The sequence below is a fragment of the Coturnix japonica genome, chromosome 3, assembly GCF_001577835.2.
Source record: "Coturnix japonica isolate 7356 chromosome 3, Coturnix japonica 2.1, whole genome shotgun sequence".
Lineage (NCBI taxonomy): Eukaryota > Metazoa > Chordata > Aves > Galliformes > Phasianidae > Coturnix > Coturnix japonica.
The window spans coordinates 90513696-90534220 of NC_029518.1; the positions used below are offsets into that span (position 1 = coordinate 90513696).

A 20525-nucleotide genomic window follows, 5' to 3' on the forward strand; every position below is an offset into this window, starting at 1 on the left:
ACTGTCATATCAAGAAAAGTTAGTTGCCCTTTTTTGGGGGAGGGGTACAAGGGAACTGTATAGCATAGATGGTACAAAATGCCCCTTTTAGCAATATCAAGTTTATAAAAAATGTGTGTATAAAAATGCTTTTTATTTTTATTTTTATTTTTATTTTCTTCGTCATTTTGGTCCTGTTTCAGCCCATTCTACATGTTCAATACATAAGCAGTACTACGAGAATAGAATAGAATTTTATTTCATTACAGTTAAACACATGCTTAAATGATTTGCTGGACTGAAGCCAGAATGCTTACTGAATCAGTGAAATCCAGCAATGTCTGTTATTCCCTCTTAAACAAACAACCACTAAATGCAATACAATAAAATAACATTCCCAGAGAAATCTATGCCACAGGAAGAACTACTGCTTGTATTAGTAATGTGTCTAATACCCAGTATCTGCACTGTTCACACAAGTGTAATGTAGCAGTAATCGGGTAAGAAGTCAATTTTATCCTCGTGTTTTATTGGACATACTTTTGTGGAGGAAGAAAGCAAAATGAAACGAAGTCTAAAAACAAAAGATGGAAATGTATTTCCAAATTGCTTAATTTAATAAATTATATAATGACATTGCAGTTTACAGTACCAGTGGAACCCTGAAAAACTCTGGATTCACTTCCAGGTCGAGTGTCCAACCCAGGACTTATGCAGTGAGACTTCCCTCATAGAGCTATGTCAGGCTCTGTGAAGCTACCTTCATCAAAGCTATTGATTCAATGCCTATTTCTGGTATAAATGGTAAAATAACACTAGTTATTAGATATTCTGTGTTAATTTTTCAACCATGCTGAAACATAACCCATCTGTTTTCTATTCTAACTAGAGCCAATTCATTATATTCTGATTTTTATTGTATTTTGTTGCTAGGAGCATTACATATATTGACAAGTAAGCCAGTGAAAATGACCAGAAAAACTGTAAAAGAAGGAACAAACGTTGGACAATACCTGAAGTCCTATCAAGTACCTGTGAACTGTGGATATTAAGAGCTAGTGAAATAGCAGGAATCTCTTTTGACTTCATTCAAATCTGAATCAAATCCTGAATCACAGTGTGTTGTTCCTATGGGGAGGGCAGTTTTTACTATTTTTCTTCACCTCAATATGCAATGCAGTGCAGTTTACAAAATGGTTTTCTTTACATGTGCATTGCCATTATCAAACAAAACTGTATTTTTAAGTCTTTAGACCTTCAGTAAATCCATGATGATCCACTGTTTGCATCAGAGTTATGGGTACTCTTCTGTCTTTAGAATTACTTGATATTTCAGAATGCTAAATATTCCACTAAGCTTTCTGCTCTGTTGCCAAGATAGGCAGTTAAGGGGCCTCAACAGAAAGGTCCGCTTTGCACATTTTCCACGATGCAAGATTCTGTTTGTTTTGAACTTCCTAATCCTATTTCTTTCTTCTTTCACTTTGTAATGATGTAATTGTACTATAAGCAACTACAGCTGGGCAAATTAAGAATGTAACTGGAAAAATTAAACAGAGAAAGGCCAACTGATCCTGTCCCAGTTCCCACTGAAACCTACTGAATTAGGTTATCTGTGAGCTAGCTAGTAAGTGAAGGAGGCCTAAGACACAGGTGTTAGCAGTGGGCTGTGACTGTCCCCACTGTTACATCACTATCACACTTCTGGGCAGGGCTTTGCCTCAACCACTGTTTCCCCAGCCATGTTCAGTCACAGCTATGGGTTAGCAGGGGCTAGGGAGCACTCCCAATAAGCAGTTTGTATGTGGCCACCATGTGCTGGAAGTTGCGGGACTTAGTTTTAAGAATGTAAATAGCTAGGCACAGTTGTACATAATGCACCACACCACACCAGTTTGACTTAGGTCCAGAGACAGCCCATTGAAATTACTGTAATAAATACAACTAATAATTTTTCATGCCTGAATGAACAAAGGGTCTTTCAATTTCAGTCTTTCAATTACTTTTATAGCAATTAGACCCACTCAATTTTAGATGTCTTCTAACACAGCTTTTGTTTTTATACCAAGCAACTTAATTAACTGCAGCTCACATTTGTGCATGGTGCCAAGAAGAGTTTTCCCAAGGTCAAAGGATTCCTCCTGCTGTCCTGGCATTTGGCTGTATATAGGTCTCAGCTGACATACAGAGCCAGGTAAGAAATTCAGCCTCCAGCTGTGTCTCTTTGCTTTTTTAATCCAGAACTCTCCTCCTCACTCTTTTAGATTCTTTTATGTAACAGGAATGTGGACACACAAGGCTGTAACATCTCACCTTCTTTCCTCCCTGCTTTCCAGAACTAAGTCTCAGATGCAAAATACACATGTAGTCAATAGATTACTTGCATGTAGTCAATAGGTTACTTGCTGATTGAAAGCTTCCCTGTGATGATATATGTACAGTATCCCATAATTAGCACACTCTTTGTGCACACCATGAACTTTCTTCAGTTCGGAACATTCCTAAAAGCATTACTACATTTTATAAATCATATTCATAATAAATATTAATTGCACATACATATCAAATTCAAAAGCTCTACCCCTCATTTGGACTTTTGTAGGACTGCATATGACATATTACCCATAAAGATGACATACCTGGCATTTAGGAGATTTTTCTTAATTACTTCCTTCTACGCTGTGAGTTAGGGTCTTGTCATCTTGAACACATATACCGGCAAAAAAAGGAAGGCACTTCCATACAATTCTTTTTTATCACTCAGGGACATTTGTCTAGCACAACCTGGCTTGCACAGTTCCTTCAGTGACACGTGGCAAGTCAACATAATTGTATGCAGATACAGATTTCTTCTGGGTAACAGATTCTTAAGAGATTTTGCAGAAAGCAAAACTATTGGACTAGATGATCTTGTAGGTCTTTTCCAACCTTGTGATTCTATGATTATTAGATTACTAGGAGGGGATGCTATTTTTATTTGCACGCAGAGGCTGCTGCAGTATTTTTTCCAACTTTATGACAGTGTCCACTCCTCTTTTTAAAGATGTCCTTTCTTGCACACAGCTACAGAGTTCTTGCAAGTGGGAAAAACTATTCATGCTGCAAGTGCATGAGGGAGCCTGCTTTTGCTTTTCACAGGTTTTATATAATCAAAGAACTATAGAATTGTTTGAGTTGGAAGGGACCCTTAAAAATCATCTAGTCCCACTCCCCTGCAATGAACAGGTGTAACTACAGCTAAATCAGGTGCTCAGAGCCCTGTCCAGCCTTATCTGGATTGTCTCCATGGACACAGTATCCACCACTTCCCTGCGAAACCTGTGCCAGTACTTCACTACTCTTATTGTAAAAAAGCTTCTTCTTATATCCAATCTAAATAGGGGTATTTTAGTTGAAACTACTACCTCTTGCCTTATCACAAGGACAATCCTCTTTATGAGTGGGAAGCTCGAGACTGCCTAGTTACTTATCTTCTTATCAGGAGGGATACGAGGAGTATTAAATGCAGTTCCCCCATGTTTGTTTTTTTATTTCTTAAAAATAAATAAATAAATAAATAAATATAAGTTTCTTCCAGTAGGAAGAAGAGTTACTTTTGAGGGGAAAATTAAGCTGAAAGCTTTAAGTTTGTGCAAAAAAACAAAGTGTTATCTTCAGGTATGCAGCTGTGTCTAGAAGCTCCTCTGCTTCTGTGAATGTTGGGCTAAATACCGTAGTCCGAACTCTTCCAGTCATGTCTAAAATTCATAAGAGACAAAACTCCCTTAGAGCCCAACACCCTAGAAATGGAGCCCCTGTTATTTGAACACTGTGCAATCCAGCCTTTATTCCTACACCTGCTGCTCTGAGAGGCACAACAAAGATGGAGGATGGACGCCCTGCATGTTCAAACACCTGGATCTGGGGGTGGCGTCCCTGAAGACTCTTTATTATTGTTGTTTTTACGGAATATTCTTTATGTGGGGGATCTGGGCGTCGGGCCCTCTCTCTCCATCGGGCTCTCCATGTAGGCCGCCCGCTGAATTTGCGGCCCATTGTTCGGTCGCCGTTGTCGTGGCGACGGGAGCAGCTGCTGGCGGACGGGCCTTGGCGGGCGGCCCTGGGCAGCTCGGCGGTCCCGGCCGGGCCCTGAGCCCCGCCAGCCGCTCACCCTCCCGCTGCTGGCGGTGGCACGCCAGACTGTGCTGGATAATGTTTACTAACATCGGCCACATGGCTCCCTCCGTACCGCTGCTCTGCCCAAAATGTGTCAGTCCTAGTGGATTGCCCAGGCACCCGGCCAACCTGCCTGCAATGTGCCGAGAAATCTGTCAGTGGGGGCCACCACCTGCCATCCCACTGGAGATCCTTCCTCCACAGGGCACTGTGGGTTATATTCATCTATAGACATATATATATATGTGTATGTGTGCATTTTTAGGGTGACAGAGCTGGCCCTGCCTTGGGCTGAGCTTGTGGAGCGCTGCGGTTTCCCTCCCTGCACAAAGGGCTCCTATGAATGTTGTGCTTAAGACTATTGATAATGCCAGTGGGGCTGGAAGAAACAAGTGCTGACAGTCTTATTTCAGATGTATTTTTACCAGCATGTTGTTTCTCTAGCAAATTTACAGCGTGAGATTATTGCTGGAGCTTAACTTTTTTCCTTCAGCCAGGGTAGCAAATGTTGCTGTTTAAATGCTGGGCCTCTGTAGTCTATGTGCTTTAGTTTTTAAGAGTGGTGTAGTACCTAGGGGAAGTCCTTTGTTGCCCAGCTGTGAAACCTGAATACAGGCTTTCCTGTTGGAAGCTTGAGAGGCAGACAATACCAATTAGAACGGATTTATAGGGTATAATTTAGCCTAAATCATGCCACAGAGATAGTATGAATCAGATCCTAAGAAGGAGTAAGTCAATATAGTCCCGAGGAGCAGTGATGCTTACAAAGCCCAGGAGCTGGCAGTATGTAAAATGCAGATGAAGACCATCCAGCAATAGTAGGGAGTAGTTTAAAATATGTGAAATGGCTGGGAAGCTTCATCATAGTTCATAGATCATAATTACTTGCATTAAAATATCCTTATATTATATATATACACAACTACTTTAAGATTTATAAACTTAAAATGGCCAATTCTGTCAGTACAAGGGCATCTAAAGTGAAATGAATATATTAACACAAAGCCACAGAAAAGAGCAGTATTGCTTCATTCTCAGTGGCATATATTGACCCTGGAAAGCCGATGTTTCAGAAGTGTGCAAATGATTAAAAATATAAAATAGGAAGTTAGGGTTAAATACATTATTAGATCTCAGTATTCAGTGAAATGTCATATGAAAAGTGCATATTTGCATTGTTTATGCTAAAGTGATAGAAAATTACCATCTTTTTTTTTATAACTAAAATTAATTATTTTAGTTAGCAAGAAACATTCCAAGAAAAAAAAAGAAAAAAAAAAAAAGAGAAAGAAAAAGCTGGTTGTTACATTTTATTTCATTTTATTTTTAGTGTTTCCATTAAGCACTGATGAAACACATTTGAGATAAGAAAAGAGTGATAGATTATTTGAAAACGGGAGACCTGGACTAATTTTAACTTTCTGCCCTGTGCTTCTCACTCAGCTTCCTCAACTTCTTATTGGTGTAACATTGCCTTCCATTTCAGTTGTGGATATGAATTCAACTAATATTTTGCACGTAGAGTCAACTGTTTATCATCTTAGTTTCATATGCACAGTATTCTCCGATGGCCTAACAAACTGCCAGGCAATATGATCAAATGCAATTTGATCAAATGTAGCAAAAATGTCTGTGTCACTTTTGCGGTTTCAAGTTCCCACTAAAAATTCAAGCTGAGTCTTTTTTTTTTGGCAGTAAAGTGGAATAAAACAGTGTGTCTACATTTTGCTGATGGGGTCCTAAACCTCTAAGAGATAAATGACTTCAGTTTTAGAAGGAGGTTAATTTTCTGTGGTTTCTCCTAAGTGACACAGTAGTAAATTAAAGGAGTTATTTAACTACAACAAATCATCAATCTACAGAACTACCCCAACTGGCTGCTGGGGAGCCAGTACACCAACCAGCAAAAATTAATGCTATGTAAGGATATACCATATATAGCTTGGACTAGAAAACAAAACAGAACAAAACATTTAGGTGCACCATTGGTATCATTCAGATCTGCCTTTTTAGAGCTGTGTATTTAGGTGTTCAGCAGATTAAAACAAAAGCAAAAATAAAACCACCAATGTCATACCCCAAAAGAGTGAACAGTTCAACTATATTCTAGCACTCCAGTCATCAGAACAGCAGGACTGTTGTTGAGTCCAGGGGAGATGTTATACACAGGTTACCAGTGATGCACCAGTATCTTAAGAAACCTCTGTGGCATCTCTAAGAAGCTCTGAGTGACACAGAAGAAAGTAGAGTTGTAAGGAAATGTGGCTTTGGTCTGTGATTTTCTTGTTTTGTTTTGACTGCTTTTTTGTTCCGTTGTTTAATAAACTCTGATCCCAGAAGAAGCTGAACAAATAATGATGGACATATATGTTAAAGGAGCAGCCAGGAACCTCTCAATATAATGTGCATGCCAGGAATATTTTCAAGCCCCCATTGACACAGGCTTTGATTCAGGGCATTTACAACGTAAATAACAAGAGCTGTGTAATTTAACAACTTGAAATGGGTGGTATTGAACTGGTAACATACAAACAAATGAAGATGGTAATAAAATTTCAGTCAGGTAAAGATAATCCCAGAAAAGCTCAGCCTTTCTAGGGAAGTGTTGGGTTTTCATTTTACTTTTTGCTTTCCTGTTTACCTTGTAGTTAAAACCTCCAAATGCTTAAAGATTTAAACAGAAATAAGAAAATTTTGAGTAGACAGTTCAAATGAAATATATATATATATATATTTATATATATATTTAATATAATAAAAAGAATTCCTCCTTTCTCAGTCATCAGCATGTGAATTTTATTACAGACCTGAAACCTATATTATCTGTTTGCTAGCCAAACATCAAGGCAGGTTGGCTGCTGCAACCACAGTGCCATTGGACTATAATCATTCTCTTTAACTGCTACCTTCATATCTTGTCTTACTGTGGTTCTTTGTTTTATACCTGTCCTTATTTTTCCCAGAAGAAAGCTGCATGAAAGTAGATGAAGTTCCTTAAGAAGCAAAGAAGGGCATAGCCATGTGTACTGGGTTATCATGCATAGCCTTGTCAGAGGCAGATGGTGGTATGGCAGTAGAGTGTGTAACTTTGTGACAATATTCCATCAAAACAGCAGTCTGTGGGATGGTTACATGAATTCTTATTGAAGAAGAAGTTCAGGTTGCAGCCCTTAGTGGGCAGAATGATGTGGACGTTCTTAGGATAGGAAAGGGGTGATCCTTCTGGATTTCCTGGAACCCAGACCGTCCATCAGTTCTTGTGACCTTCTGGCTTTGGTCCGTTTGGGCCAGTGAAATGACTGTGTTTCTGGTGTTTTCCCAACAATGACACCATTAGAAGTGGCTCGGAAAGAGTGGATCACCTCTGCTGTTATAGACTTTCATGAGTGGCATGCAGGCTATTGTTCATTGCTGCCAAAAACGCATACCTAATGGCGGTGACCGTGTTGCAAAATGGTGCTTCGTAGATAAAATTTGCTCTGTCAAATAGTGTTGTTGCTCTTTTTGTATATGTTGTAGTTTGATTTAAATTAGCTGTATGGAAATAAATTGGAGGTATTACTTTCGGAGTGATCTATGTATAATTAGAATCTAAAAAGAAGGAACTAAAGCACTAGTATATATGAAAAAAGACTTGATAAGGGAACGAAAGATTTAGTATAACTGAAGATAGAGTTTGGGAGGGAAATGGATTCTCTTTTGTTTGTTTCACCAGGAAAATGAAATAAACACATTTTCTCTATTCATAAGTCTGGCGATTGTACAGAAGCTCATATCACCCTTTTTTACTTAGAGTTTTGTGCTTGGACTGGTCTTTTGACTGAGGATTTGTATTCACTGTGAGTCTGTGGAAGTGTCAATCTTGGAGTAGGGTTTGAGGCCAAGTTTGTCATCCATCTGCATTACTTGTTTGCAAAAACTCCTTCAGTTCAGTTTTGGAACAATCTAGCTAATACTCCTGGCAGGCTAGTTGTCTCCCAGTACTTTGCATCCCATCCTCCTCCCCATGCTTCCTGCTGTTTCTGAGACCATCTGTGATGTGTTGTAGATGTGGCTGCAATGTTTTAGTTTGCTCTGTAAAAGAAGTTTAATAAAGCTTTTACCTTGCACTTTTTGTCTCTCTGGGTAGAGCTTTGAAGCCAAAATGCAGTATGTGGGATTATGGCACATCCTTTCATAACCAAACGGCAATGACCTCTAGTTACACGAGGAAAGTGTGGGCTCTGCCATATTATATCAAATTGGACAAGAAACATAAGTTAAATTCATGGATGTCATGGTTTTACGATTTTTGGTTACTGGTATTCCCCATCATAACATCATGTAAACCGTTGACAAAGGCATGGCTGGAGTGGATCTTGGGGTCATAGGGAAAAGAAGTCATCTTTGGCCTGCTGTCATTCTTCACTTCCCCCCTGCCTGTGATTTTCCTAGCTAGGAACCGGAGTTTCTCTAAAATGCAGAATCCTTCATTGTAAAGCCTGTAGCAACAACTTGCTGTTGGGTTGCTAGAAACTGTGTCACGGTATCCTCTTTGCTACTTGTAAGTGCAGTAGGTAGGCCAAAAACTCAATGCAGTCTATAATTGTGCCTCCTTTATTTTTATATGGCCATAGCCCCCAGGCTTTAGCTCTCTATTCTCTGGACTGTTGACTTCATAGTAACATTCCCATAAGGATCTCTAGGTGTTACAATTAAGAAATAATTTCAGCACCCACCCAAAATGCCCCATGTATTATACCCAGGAAAACTTCTTCAAAATTTGCTTATTTAAACATGAATTAATTTCTATGTTTGACTTGGGAAAGAAGAAAGTTAAATATGTGGTTTAAATGCACTTTAACATGCATTTGGATATTTAAAAAATAACATGCTTTGGCAATGAAATAAGAAGAAATTCACAAATTTTACACAGAATGGTACTGAAAAAAATCCATTTCTGTTTTAATGATGACTATATTATGACATAATATTATGACATAATATTACTCTATAGACCAGTATAATGCATAAAACTGGGAGGCATTGTGTTCTTTGAGATAATAGAAAGAAGCAAGCACAGGGAAAAAAAACGGTGATTTTTGGAAAAGAGGATTGAGTTTACTGTCCCTGAAGCAGAACCTTTTAAAAATCATCTCTTCAATTCTGCTTCTTAGAGCAAACGCTCCTTTCTGGAGTGGAGAAAAAGTAAAATAAAATGCAGAAGATTAGTTCATAATGTTTTTGTTTTGAATGGGGCCAAAACCTGCCTATCTACTTTTAACTGTATCAGAGTAAACACTTCATACATGAAAAACAGGCTTACAATAATTCCAACATGTAGTTGGAGCTAGAACAGTTGATCTATGCAGCTTAGAGGAGTTCAGCAGTAAGGTGAGCCTTTGTAACAGCCATTAGAAAATAAATTGCTTTGGTTCTTTTGTTCTATGCCAGAGAATAAAAATCCCCTCATAATACCTTTTTTTTTTCCCCCTCTGATAGGTGTTTTGCATGTTTTAGATCAGCTTTAGTGCTGTAGGAACAATTCTGTTAGCCTCTGCAAAAAAAATCTTTTTTCTAAGGACTAGAGTGTCATGCAAAAAATTTGGCCTTGAAGAACATAATACAGAGCCTGGCTGCTCTGGGAGCAGAGCAGGCACCAGATGGTGACCCCTGTTTCACATTTTGTTGGTTCTGTGCCCTTGCTCCATGAGGACATAGCTGCAATGGGTTTTTCTGCTGTGGATGAGTTTATGTCCCACAGCTGCACCAGCTCTAGGAGGGAAACTAATTAAGGAGGATGGCAGCCAAAGAGGCTTCTGCTCCATTCCTCTTCTCTGCTACCAAAGTGACAGGTAGAACAGAAATTAATACATGCCTTCTTACGTATGCTCCACTGTTGTGAGTGTGTAATAGAACTTGATAAGCTTTGTTATATTATTTGTGATCACATGACCCAATAACTACTAAAACCCAGGTTAATGCAAGTGATCATAGAATCACAGAATCATAGAATCTTTTGAGATTGAAAGGGATACTTACAAGTCATCTACTACAATTCCCCTGCAGTAAACAGTACGTCTACAGCTAGATCAGGGTGCTCAGAGCCCCATCCAGCCTGACCTTGAGTGTCTCCAGGGATGGAAATTCCAGCACCTCTGGGCAGTCTGATCCACTGTTTCATTACACTCATCATAAAAAACCTCTTCCTTATATCCAGTCTAAATATCCCTTTTAGTTTGAAACCATTTCTCTCGAATGTTTTTTGTGGCTCTCCTCTTGACTCACACCAGCAGGTCCATGTATCTTACTGAGGACCCCACATCTGGATGCAGTGCTCCAGGCGAGGCCTCACCCAACCTGCTGATCATGCTTCTTTTGATGCAGTCCAGGATATGATTAGCCTTCTGGACTGTGAAGGCACTTGCTGGCTCCTGTCCAGCTTACCATCCACTAGTGCCCTCAAGTCCTTTTTGGTAGGTCTACGCTCCCTTCTTACATCCCCCAGCTTGTACTGATAACAGTGGGTTGCCATGACCCAGGTGCAAGACTTTGCACTTGGATTTATTGAACCTCATGAGGTTCACCTGGGCCTACTGCTGGAGCCTGTCTAGGTTGCTGTGGGTGGCTTCCTGTCCCTTGGGCATGTCGATTGCACCACACAGCTTGGTGTCAATTGCAAACTTGCTGAGGGTGCACTCGGCCCCACTGTTAATGTAATTGATGAAGATGTTAAAGAGCACTGGTCCCATTACTGACTCCCGAGGGACATCACTTTGCACTGATTTCCAACCAGACACTGAACCATTAGCCTTACACCAGATGTGCTAAATGGCTTGTTTAGTCCATCCTTTCTCTTCCATTTCCTCTTCCCCATGGCTATCAGTGGTATCTGTTGCTTAATTTACCTGCAAAAAAGAAAAATATACATTTTCTTTCCTTGCCTTCCCCAGAATCCATCCATGTGAAATGAGCAAAAAAGGCTGTCCTTGGCAGTTTCACCAAGGCTGCAAGAAGCCTGGTATGACTGAAATCATGAGTTCACTTTATGAGACTTCAAATTTACCTTTGACATGTGGATGAAGGAGTACTTTGTAATAGCAATAACAAAAACAATAACAGCAATTACCACACATAATATAAAATGATACAACATTATTTTTACTTCAGAAGATAACCAACATACTTCTGCAGAGTGAATTTCCTCCCTCTTCCCTTTACACAGAATTACTAAACCCACCAAATGTGAGATTTATGTTTTTGTTTGTTTGCTTTGGCTTTGTGGGGATATTTGTTGTTTGTTTGTTTGCTTTTATTGCTTCTAGCATAAAATTTACTGCAGAAACTTGTGATGGAATATTTCTTTTTTTGATACAAAGCATTTGGAAGCCTGATGTAAGCCTAACAGGTGAACCAATGCTTGTAAGCCCCGGGTCTTTTAAGAGAAGCTTCTTCATCAGTATTTGAGTCTGGTGAATAGCTCACTGCAGCTCTGTTTATATAGACATATGGTGTGAAGAACACTAATACAGTTGTCTGTGCACAACTGTAACAAACAATCTGCTTATTGTGTATTTTTTTAGGCAACACTTCATGCTGTCTAACAGGTGGCCCCAAGTTACAATAGGCACACTGTCAGGGTAGAACAAACCCCATTTACACAAGAGTCTTGACTGGAGATAGTGACTAAGGCAGCCTGCAAAATCAACCTTAGAATATGATTGTTTAAAACATTTAAATGCCATGATCCTCTGATGAATATGAGTCTTTCCTTTTACATCCTCCTGTTGGCGCTCAATCTATCTCAAGGCCAGTAGAGTTAATTCCTCTCAAAGAATGAATGCCAGGCAACATTTTTAAATCTCCCTTATATTACAAGTTTCAGGTTTGTGGATATAATACTCTATGCTTTATATAAAAATCAAAGCTGTATTTGTTTTAATAAGCCTATCAAGGCTTACTACAGGTTTTCAGTTTCTTAGAACCATAATTTCACCTGTAATCTCAGCTTTTTTAAGTGCATACATAGGAGTATTATTGTAGCATGAAGTTTGTTCTTGTTTACTGCATAAGGGGTAAGGTGAATCATTCAGCTTTGTCTCTAAAGATAAACCTCTGTTACAATCCTAATTTCATTCTCTTTTATGTCCTTTCCCCCAGAAATTCCTTTGCTATTCCCTGTTTTTTCCTCGCTCAAGTTTTCCTCTTGGATATGCAGTCCTGCAGTATTATGTTTTCATTTGTTCTACAGGAAGCAGATTTTTGTAGTGGTGGTTTTTTGTTTGGTTGGTTGGTGTTGTTTTTTTTAGATATATTGAGTGGAATTCCCCTGGCAGAGAAAGTGTTTCTCACAGGATAGACCTTTAAAGTACTTGGAGCTCTATTTTTTTTTCATGAAGTCGTAGAATGGCTTGGGTTGGAAGAGAGCTAGTTCCAACCCCCTGCTGTGGGCAGGGTTGCCACCCAGTAGATGAGTTGCACAGAGCCCCATTCAACCTGGCCTTAAACGCTTTAGTTCTCATTGAGCTTCATTGACTTGGTGGATCAGGTCCCAAATGGTAGGGTGATGGAAATGGACTGTCCTAGCAGGGCTGTAAGGCTGGGACCCACATGATTGTATCTCTTTAGGAAAGTGGACAATTATTTACATAACATGCACAAAAGAACAAATATTCTCAGTCCGTGATCCATCTCAATTAGCTTCAGTTATATATGTATTTTAAGCTAAATCTTCTAGGGTCTCCCTGCAGCCAGTGGTGAGAGATGGGCACCCCCAGAAGGCAGTTCATCTTGTAACACGGCAGGTGTTTAAGACAGCTGTGAGAATCTCTTCAGAGATGCCCATCTCTCCTTTAATGGCAGCAAATTCCAGATGAATAGTACCTAACTTCTGAGTGGCTACAATAAAATGAAATAAATCTCACTCATTTAAAATGGATGTATGAATATAATATTAAGCCTTTTTGTAAACTCATTTGTGGAATGGTGTCTCCCCAGAAAACATTCTTCTTTTAGTTCTGCAAGTTGCTGAGTGCATCTTGAATTACCTCAGTTCAGCAAGACACAACAGTGCTGATTATTTCATGAAAGGAATGAAGTATCTTGATAGCCTTGAATAATCAAAAATTAATAATTCAAGATTTGGATGTGTTTCACCCTTAAGGGTTTTGGGGCAATACTGGCTTTTAACTTAGAATCATCAATTTTAAAGGTTACTTGCCCAGAGAAGTATTCTCATCATTCTCGTTATTTTTCTTCCATTTTTGTTGTTGTTGTTGTTTGGTTTTGTTTGTTTGTTTTGTTGTTGTTGTTTTAATCCCAGGTCCTCCGCCACATCTTTAAATTGAAGGGAGATGGATTTGAAGTGGGGACTATATGATGGATAAGGAATGGGTTGGAAGGTCACAATCAGAGGGCTGTGGTCAATGGTTCAGTGCCCGAGTAGAGGCTGGTAATGAGTGGTGTCCTCCAGGGGTCTGTCTTGGGTCCAGCATTCTTTAACATCTTTGTAAATGGCACAGATAATGGGATTGAGTGCACCCTCAGCGAGTTTGCTGGTAACACCATGCTGAGTGGCGCAGGTAATACAGCAGAAGGGAGGGATGCCATCCAGAAGAACCTTGGTGAACTCAAAAGGTGGGCCTGTGGGAACCTAATGAGGTTCAACAAAGCGAAGTGTAAGGTATTTCCAGACGTGGTAATTCCAGACACATATACAAACTGGGAGAAGAAATCCTTCAGAGTAGCTCTGCTGAGAAGGACTTAGGGGTCCTGGCACTTAAAAACTTAATGTGAGCCACCAGTGTGCACTTACAAACAGGCTTTCTGAACACCTTTAGCCAGTATCAGGTATAGTCTGCTGAATTTCATGTTTTTTCCTACTCTCTAACAGTTTGAGAATGGCTTGCAATACAAAATTAAATGACCTCTGCAATATATTTGTTATCAAAATGTATATATTAATGTGTATATAGGTCTCTATCCATACCAAGTTATCTGAAAGAGTTTTATTCAGTATAGCTATGTATGTTTCAGAATACAGTCTGAGACTACAAAGCTGGCTGGTAGAACATATCACTCATCCTTACATTTGCTTAGGAGTCAACATTAAGGTTAGATACCTCCAGAATCTGATACATAAAGATAATGGAGGTAACTGGGAAGAAAGCAGACCCTTTGGGTTAGATTCTGTGTAGGACATCATGTATTGTGTGTTATTAAAAATGGTAGTTTTAATGAGTGTGGCTTCAGTACCTTGCAAGATGATACTTCTGTAACTACAAGCTACAGAAATTCATCAGATAGATGAAAGCAGAGGTGCAGCAGAACTGTAAGCACTTGAAAATAAACCGAACTGATATTAACCAACAATATAGAACAGTTTTCTAGGAGAAACATCAGAACTTCAGTTCCTGGGTATATCTGCAGATAAACTAAGTGTGAAGTAACATTCTAGTACTCGTTGGATTTCTTTGAGCTTGGATTTTACTGGCACCTTACTTGAACTTGCATTTTTAATGCTTGGTAAATCCAAGTGAGTGGCTAGTTGCCCTGTTATCAGCTGGAGAGAAGCAGATTCCTCTCGAGTCTTCCAAAGGAGACTGTCTAACTACTTTTTTATTAACCTCTACAGCATCATGCTCAGATAACAATGGTGAGTGCTAGTCCATAATGCATACAGTTCTGTGTTCTGTCAAATCACTTCACCCTCTTACTACTGAAAAAAAATAAAATAAAAATGGAAACAGAAATAAAACTCTTCAGTCTTGCTGCAGTTTCTGACAGCTGCATAAAGCAATTGTTACAGGGAGGAGAATGAATATTAAACTCAAAAAAAATTCAGATGGTGTGAGCTCAATGACTCTGCCTTATGTTTGAGGAAGAATGATGCACCTGAGGCACTTCTGAGTCTGGACATCTGCTTTACAGTATGTTACATTTATAATAGCTCAGTCTAGCAGGGGTCACAAGCTCCTCAATTTCTGCTAGTGCCTCAGGGTTGTCATTTGTAAAGTTCTCCAATTAATTTCTTCTTAATACTCACACCAAAACACCTTTTGATAAAGATATATATGTAAATATATACATATGTATATATATATATCCTATGTATATATACACACTTAATGAGTCTAGTGTTTACTATTTAGAAAATGCAATCAAAATACCTTTTATTCCAAAAATAGTGTGAACAACTTTTTTTTTCTTTTTTTTTCTTTTCTTTTTTTTTCCTCTCTGAATAAGAAAGCCAGTGTCAGCAATTACTGTCTCTTCTGCCTTGGGGGGAATTCCCTGTCTTTAAGAATGAACTGAACTGCAATAAAAACTACACTCTCTTGCTTCTCTTGCTTTTACAGGCTTTACACCTGATGTCCTTAAAATTTTGCATTCTAGAATATGTGCTTTAATTTAGTTTCTGGAAGAAGTAATTTTTGCCTGTGCTTAAGACTGAAGTAGTTATTCAAGTTATTGTAGAATAGATGTTGTTAAAGCAGGTGGAATGAATCTATGAATCTCTTTCCTTTTAGTCTAATTGCAAAATACCTTCATTTTCCCCTCACTTGTTGGTCTTTACTGTAATCAACATAGCTGGAATGTTCTAGTGTTTTCAAGACCATGTAGTTTTCCATTGTCAGAAATTACAAAAACCACATGAACGGGTTTGACCTGGACAGTTTTGCTGTGTGGAGGGATGGAAGTAAGAGAAAGATGTGTGGCATGTCTCTGCAGTAGCTCCATCGCTGCAACTGCTGTACCACGTCTTCAGAAAGATCATAAGAAGCATACATTGATAATACAAACCAAACTGAGTCACATTCAAAATACATTAGATCAAGAGTTCTCCTCGTTCCTGCATGAGGGTTCTGGGAGTTGAAATTAAAAGCACTTGTTCACCGTGGGGTTTTAGTTCATAACATATAGGAACATGCTCTTTACTGACTAATGCTGATAGGTATGGGGCTTCCTAGACCCCAGCAAAACTCAGTCCAGTTATGGACTGTCCACCTCAGCTGGCTTTCACACAGATGGGCTGGGTTATACTATTCAAATAGCTGTTTCTGTTCTTTTTTGGGGTGAACCTAATCACTCTTTTCTGGGTATGCATACAATATCATCAGTCTGTGTTCCACTCTGTGTCTCCTTTCACTTCGTCCTTTTTTCTTCCTGCGTGTTTTTATCCATTTTGGGTTTGGGTGTCTTTTTTGTTTGTATGTTTTGTGTAGTATGAGGGGGTTCTTTTTTGTTGTCTTTTTTTGGGTTTGTTTTGTTTTGTTTGTTTGTTTTGAATGTGTATATGCTTCCTTTTATTTGCTTTAACTTTTTGATCACTTGTTATTTTGATATTTTATATTTATTTTCTTCAGAGTCCCCTTTTCCCCCCATCTTTTTCATATTTGTTCTGTGTGCCTTGTTCGCTTTCCATATATTTTTCCTATACTTTTGCTCTTAAAAGGCCACCTAAGGTTGCACTGCCATGGTACAGTTTCCCTGGCTTACTTTGGAACCAGACAATATTTTCCCTGTGCTCTGAGGTCTGTGGTTCAAATACTCTGCCTTTTGCCCACCTAATGGGGTGAGAACTGCTCTATCCCGTAGCAGACTATTTCTCCCTTGAGTATTAGGCTGCTGTGTGATCTTCTGAGAAGTCTAACACTGTATGCAGTCAAAGAGAATGATAGCATTTATTAAAAATGGTTTCAAAGGCAAAAATCATGTACCACGGAAACACGCTGTAAAATGAAACATACAGAAATCATATTAATAAAAAGGCTCTTTTAAGATGTTGTTTGTAGTGCTGGAAACATGGCTATGGAGCAAGATGTTACAATCCATAGGAACACCCATTCTTAGAAATCACAGCTGGCCTGTATCCTCCAGAGTTGGCAGCGTTAGAAAAAGACCAAGAACCAATTCCTGAGTCCTCATCCTTCCAGTTATTTCTTTTTGTAGGAATCATTCTCTCTTTGATTTTATTGTGGCCATACTCATCAATACGATATGCCCTTTTACAGCATCTGGAAGTTTTGTATGCCCTTCACTGATTTCTTGATTTGTGTGGTGTCAGATCTCAGGCGGACACCCCTCCTACCTCTGGGTATTCACAGGTGGATGTTATTAGCCAACATTTCTCCTTTCCACCCATGCTGTGCAGCACCCTGAGCAGCAGTGGTTGATTTAATGGTTCTCCACACCCCAGAGCTGGCTGTGTTCTGATTGCTCTGTGTGTTATCTGATTGTTGAACACCTCAGGATCCCTTATTACCCAGACACTGTATCAATAACCCAGGCTACCTCACTTCAAGCCTCCACCTAAGCACACAGGAGCAAAACAGTAAATGCTCAAGAAGCACAAATTACTAGCAAGGTATCCATTTTTGGTAAAACGGATGGTAAAATCTCAACGTCTCTGTGTAACAGAGTGTATTAATAGCTAGCTATCTTCTGGCAATTTAAATGCAAGTCATCACTATACATTCTCCTCTTTTTCTCCTTGTTTTTGAAAAAAAAAATAGATTTTTTTTTTCTTTTTTTTTTTTTTGTTAAATACCTTGATAGGCTGCTGGTAATCTACCACTAATCCTTTCTCCTCAGTACACACATAAAGAAATAAAAGATGCCAGTTTTGTGGCTTAGCTGCATTCAGGAAAACTTCCGTATTGCTGCCAAGAACTGCCATCTGCCACCTACAAGCGCAGGTGCCAGGGAGTCTCCTCTGAACACAAAGCATAATAATATAACACAAAGGACCAATGTGCACTAATAATTGCTAAACACACAGAAAGAGGGGCCAGAACATTTTTATAAAAGTTTACTTAGTCTGTGGAGAATTTGCATACAGATGGCTAGGTCAGGGTGCTGTGTATGCTGCCTGGGCCACTGTGGGGTAGGGCTGCCTTCAAGCAGCCTTTATAAGCACACACGGCTTTTACTATAGCATAGTGTTGTGGAGAGACCTCATTCTGCACACACTGAATAGTCATTCAAGTAGCTTGCTTTGAAATGAGAAAAGACCTTGGATAGGGGGAAAAAAAGCAAATTCTTTTCTTTGTGAGACAGAGGAGGAGTGTTGGGAAAGAGGCCAGAGGACTTAAAGAATGTGGGTTAGCAACCAGGAATTAGAGGAAAGTTTCTGTGGAGACACACAATTAGATATGTGGCATTCACCCCTCTCCTTCTAGTGGGCAACAAGAGCAAGCACATTTCAAAGGGTTCATCATCTGCATGAAACAAGGATAGGGGGAAGAAAAAGCACCCTAATTTTTAAAGTATAAAGAAAAGTGTAACTGTCTTAAAATAAAACAAACCCAAAGGTTAAGCAGCAAGAAATTTCCCTTCAGCTAAGGCTGCGAAGACACAAACCCTGAATTTACTTGATTTGCTCTGTGTGTGTATGGATATGAAAATGTACACGTGTGCATCCGTATCCATGCGTAGGTGCCTGCTTAATACATTGTTTTAAATATGAAAACGTTTCTATAAGACTTTGTCATGAGTTTATGGAACACCTTCTTTTTCTTGGAGAATGTCTGTGACCACAGAATAACCCAGAACGATGCTGCCTGATGCAGAATACTTATGGCGAGTGTCAATAGTTAGTTACAATATAGGGAGCTTTGGAAAAATTCCTATGAAAAAGAGGGTGATCTTGAAAGATGCTCACCTTTATCAGCTTTCAACTATGCTTAACTGTCATTACTGCCTCTGAAATAGTTTGTGGCCTAGGAGCGTGGTTCAGTTTGGTTTTTTTCTTTGCAGTTTGCACCCAGCTGCTTTCATCAATAGCTGCACATCAGTTCCTGATTCTGAGAGAAGAATTGGCTGTCCATGCCTTTCACCTGGCTCACAGAAAACAGTAATAACAATAATAAAATTAATCTGTTGATTCCCTTCCTGCTCCTTATCAGAGGCTCTTCAAGTGTAACTGTTTTACCCACATGATCTTACTGAATTTCTTCGTGATTTTTATCGATCCTTTTAAGAAACTAGTAATATAGCTCCAAAAGATACGTAAGGAGCATAAAATCACACAAACCTGCAGTTTCAAAACTCTGTATAATTCTAATTCATGAATTAGAGAACTTGTGTACCTTGTGATCAAAGGATTCCAATTCCCTGAAAAAAAAATCCTACGAGGTAAAAATATATAAAACATGATTTAGAGGAAAAGAGCAAGAGATAGGGGTTTGCCCAAGGTCACAGAGGAAGTGTAGGAGAGGTAGGAATTGAATCGCAGTCCCCTGAGTACCCAGGCAATTCTGTACCCATTATCATTCATCCTACTTTGAGAGTGCTAATTGATTTTGACTGCTTAGCATGAGCTCTTTAAAGGGGCCTAGTTTTCAGGGCTGTTTGTCTCCTGCAGAATGTGGAGCTGAGGTCTGGGGCAGGATGAATAGGGCAGGAGCTGAGAAGCTTTTCAAGGGCTGTGGTTACTGGAGGGGTGGGTGCTTCCTTCCTGATTGCTCTTGCCTCACCTTATGGCCACGTAAAGTGGGTTCCTTTATCTTTAACACTTTATCAGGCTCTCCTGGGGCAAAGTACAGAGACGGATAGAATGATCATTTCCTCCGCTTCTCTCTTGGGAGTAAGGGGTCTGAGATGCCACTGCTATCCCTATTGCTGGGTTTCTCACGGTACTTGTTTCCTTCAGGCCTCCAAATAATACGTGGGACTGAAGAGAGTAGAGCAATCTCTGATTCTGTAAGCAATGTCCCAGATTCCCTAAGACTACGCTTGGTTACTGTTTTAATGTGCCCATCCTTTGGAATCAATAAATCATCCATCACTTATATAAAACTGCAACTTTGAAAGTTGAAAAAAACCTGAAATATTTACATGCGCCAACACCTCCAATACTTTTATTTCCTTATTTGCATGTTATAGAGGCTTTCCATTTGAGCAGCATCTCATGACACCATACTTTCTTAAGCCACTGTGGCTGCACAGCAAGTCCTTTTGCTAGCTAACCTCCACCTCTCACCTCTCAGCACTGGAATTCCCCTTTCATAACACTTCATGTACAATTAGGGTGTAGAGGTAGACAGGGAGGAACCAAGTGGGAGGTCTCCAATAACTCGCAACAGTCTGCAGCTGCTCACCAGGTATGTTCCAGCAGCTGATTCAGGACCTAACACGGTGAATGCAAAACTGGAGCCTGATTTACGCCTTTAACTTGATTTTTTTCTTTGAAATCCTGACTAGAACAAGGATGGGTGGAATTGCAGTGATCTTCTGGGGAGTCATATACCTGAAGGGCAGCATGACTATGGGAGAACACAATAGCAGCTCCCTTTTTTAGATGTAGGATCTATAATGCATTTCATGAGCCTTCTGGGCAAATTAGGAAAAAAAAAAATAAGCTAGCAATGGATGAAATCCAGGTTTCTAAATACCAAACACTGCAAAAATTC

The 20525-nt window shown here is 39.4% G+C and overlaps 2 long non-coding RNA genes across 2 annotated transcripts; one reads left to right on the forward strand and one right to left on the reverse strand.

Moving 5' to 3' along the window:
* Positions 1 to 41: 41 nt before the first annotated feature.
* On the reverse strand, positions 42 to 2930 carry LOC116653238. The gene is made up of 3 exons (XR_004306781.1): positions 2619 to 2930; positions 1012 to 1107; positions 42 to 771 (listed from the first exon to the last, which is right to left on the reverse strand). It is a non-coding gene; the product is annotated as an uncharacterized LOC116653238 (long non-coding RNA).
* Positions 1696 to 18997, forward strand: LOC107312187. The gene is made up of 2 exons (XR_004306780.1): positions 1696 to 2173; positions 18871 to 18997. It is a non-coding gene; the product is annotated as an uncharacterized LOC107312187 (long non-coding RNA).
* Positions 18998 to 20525: the final 1528 nt, after the last annotated feature.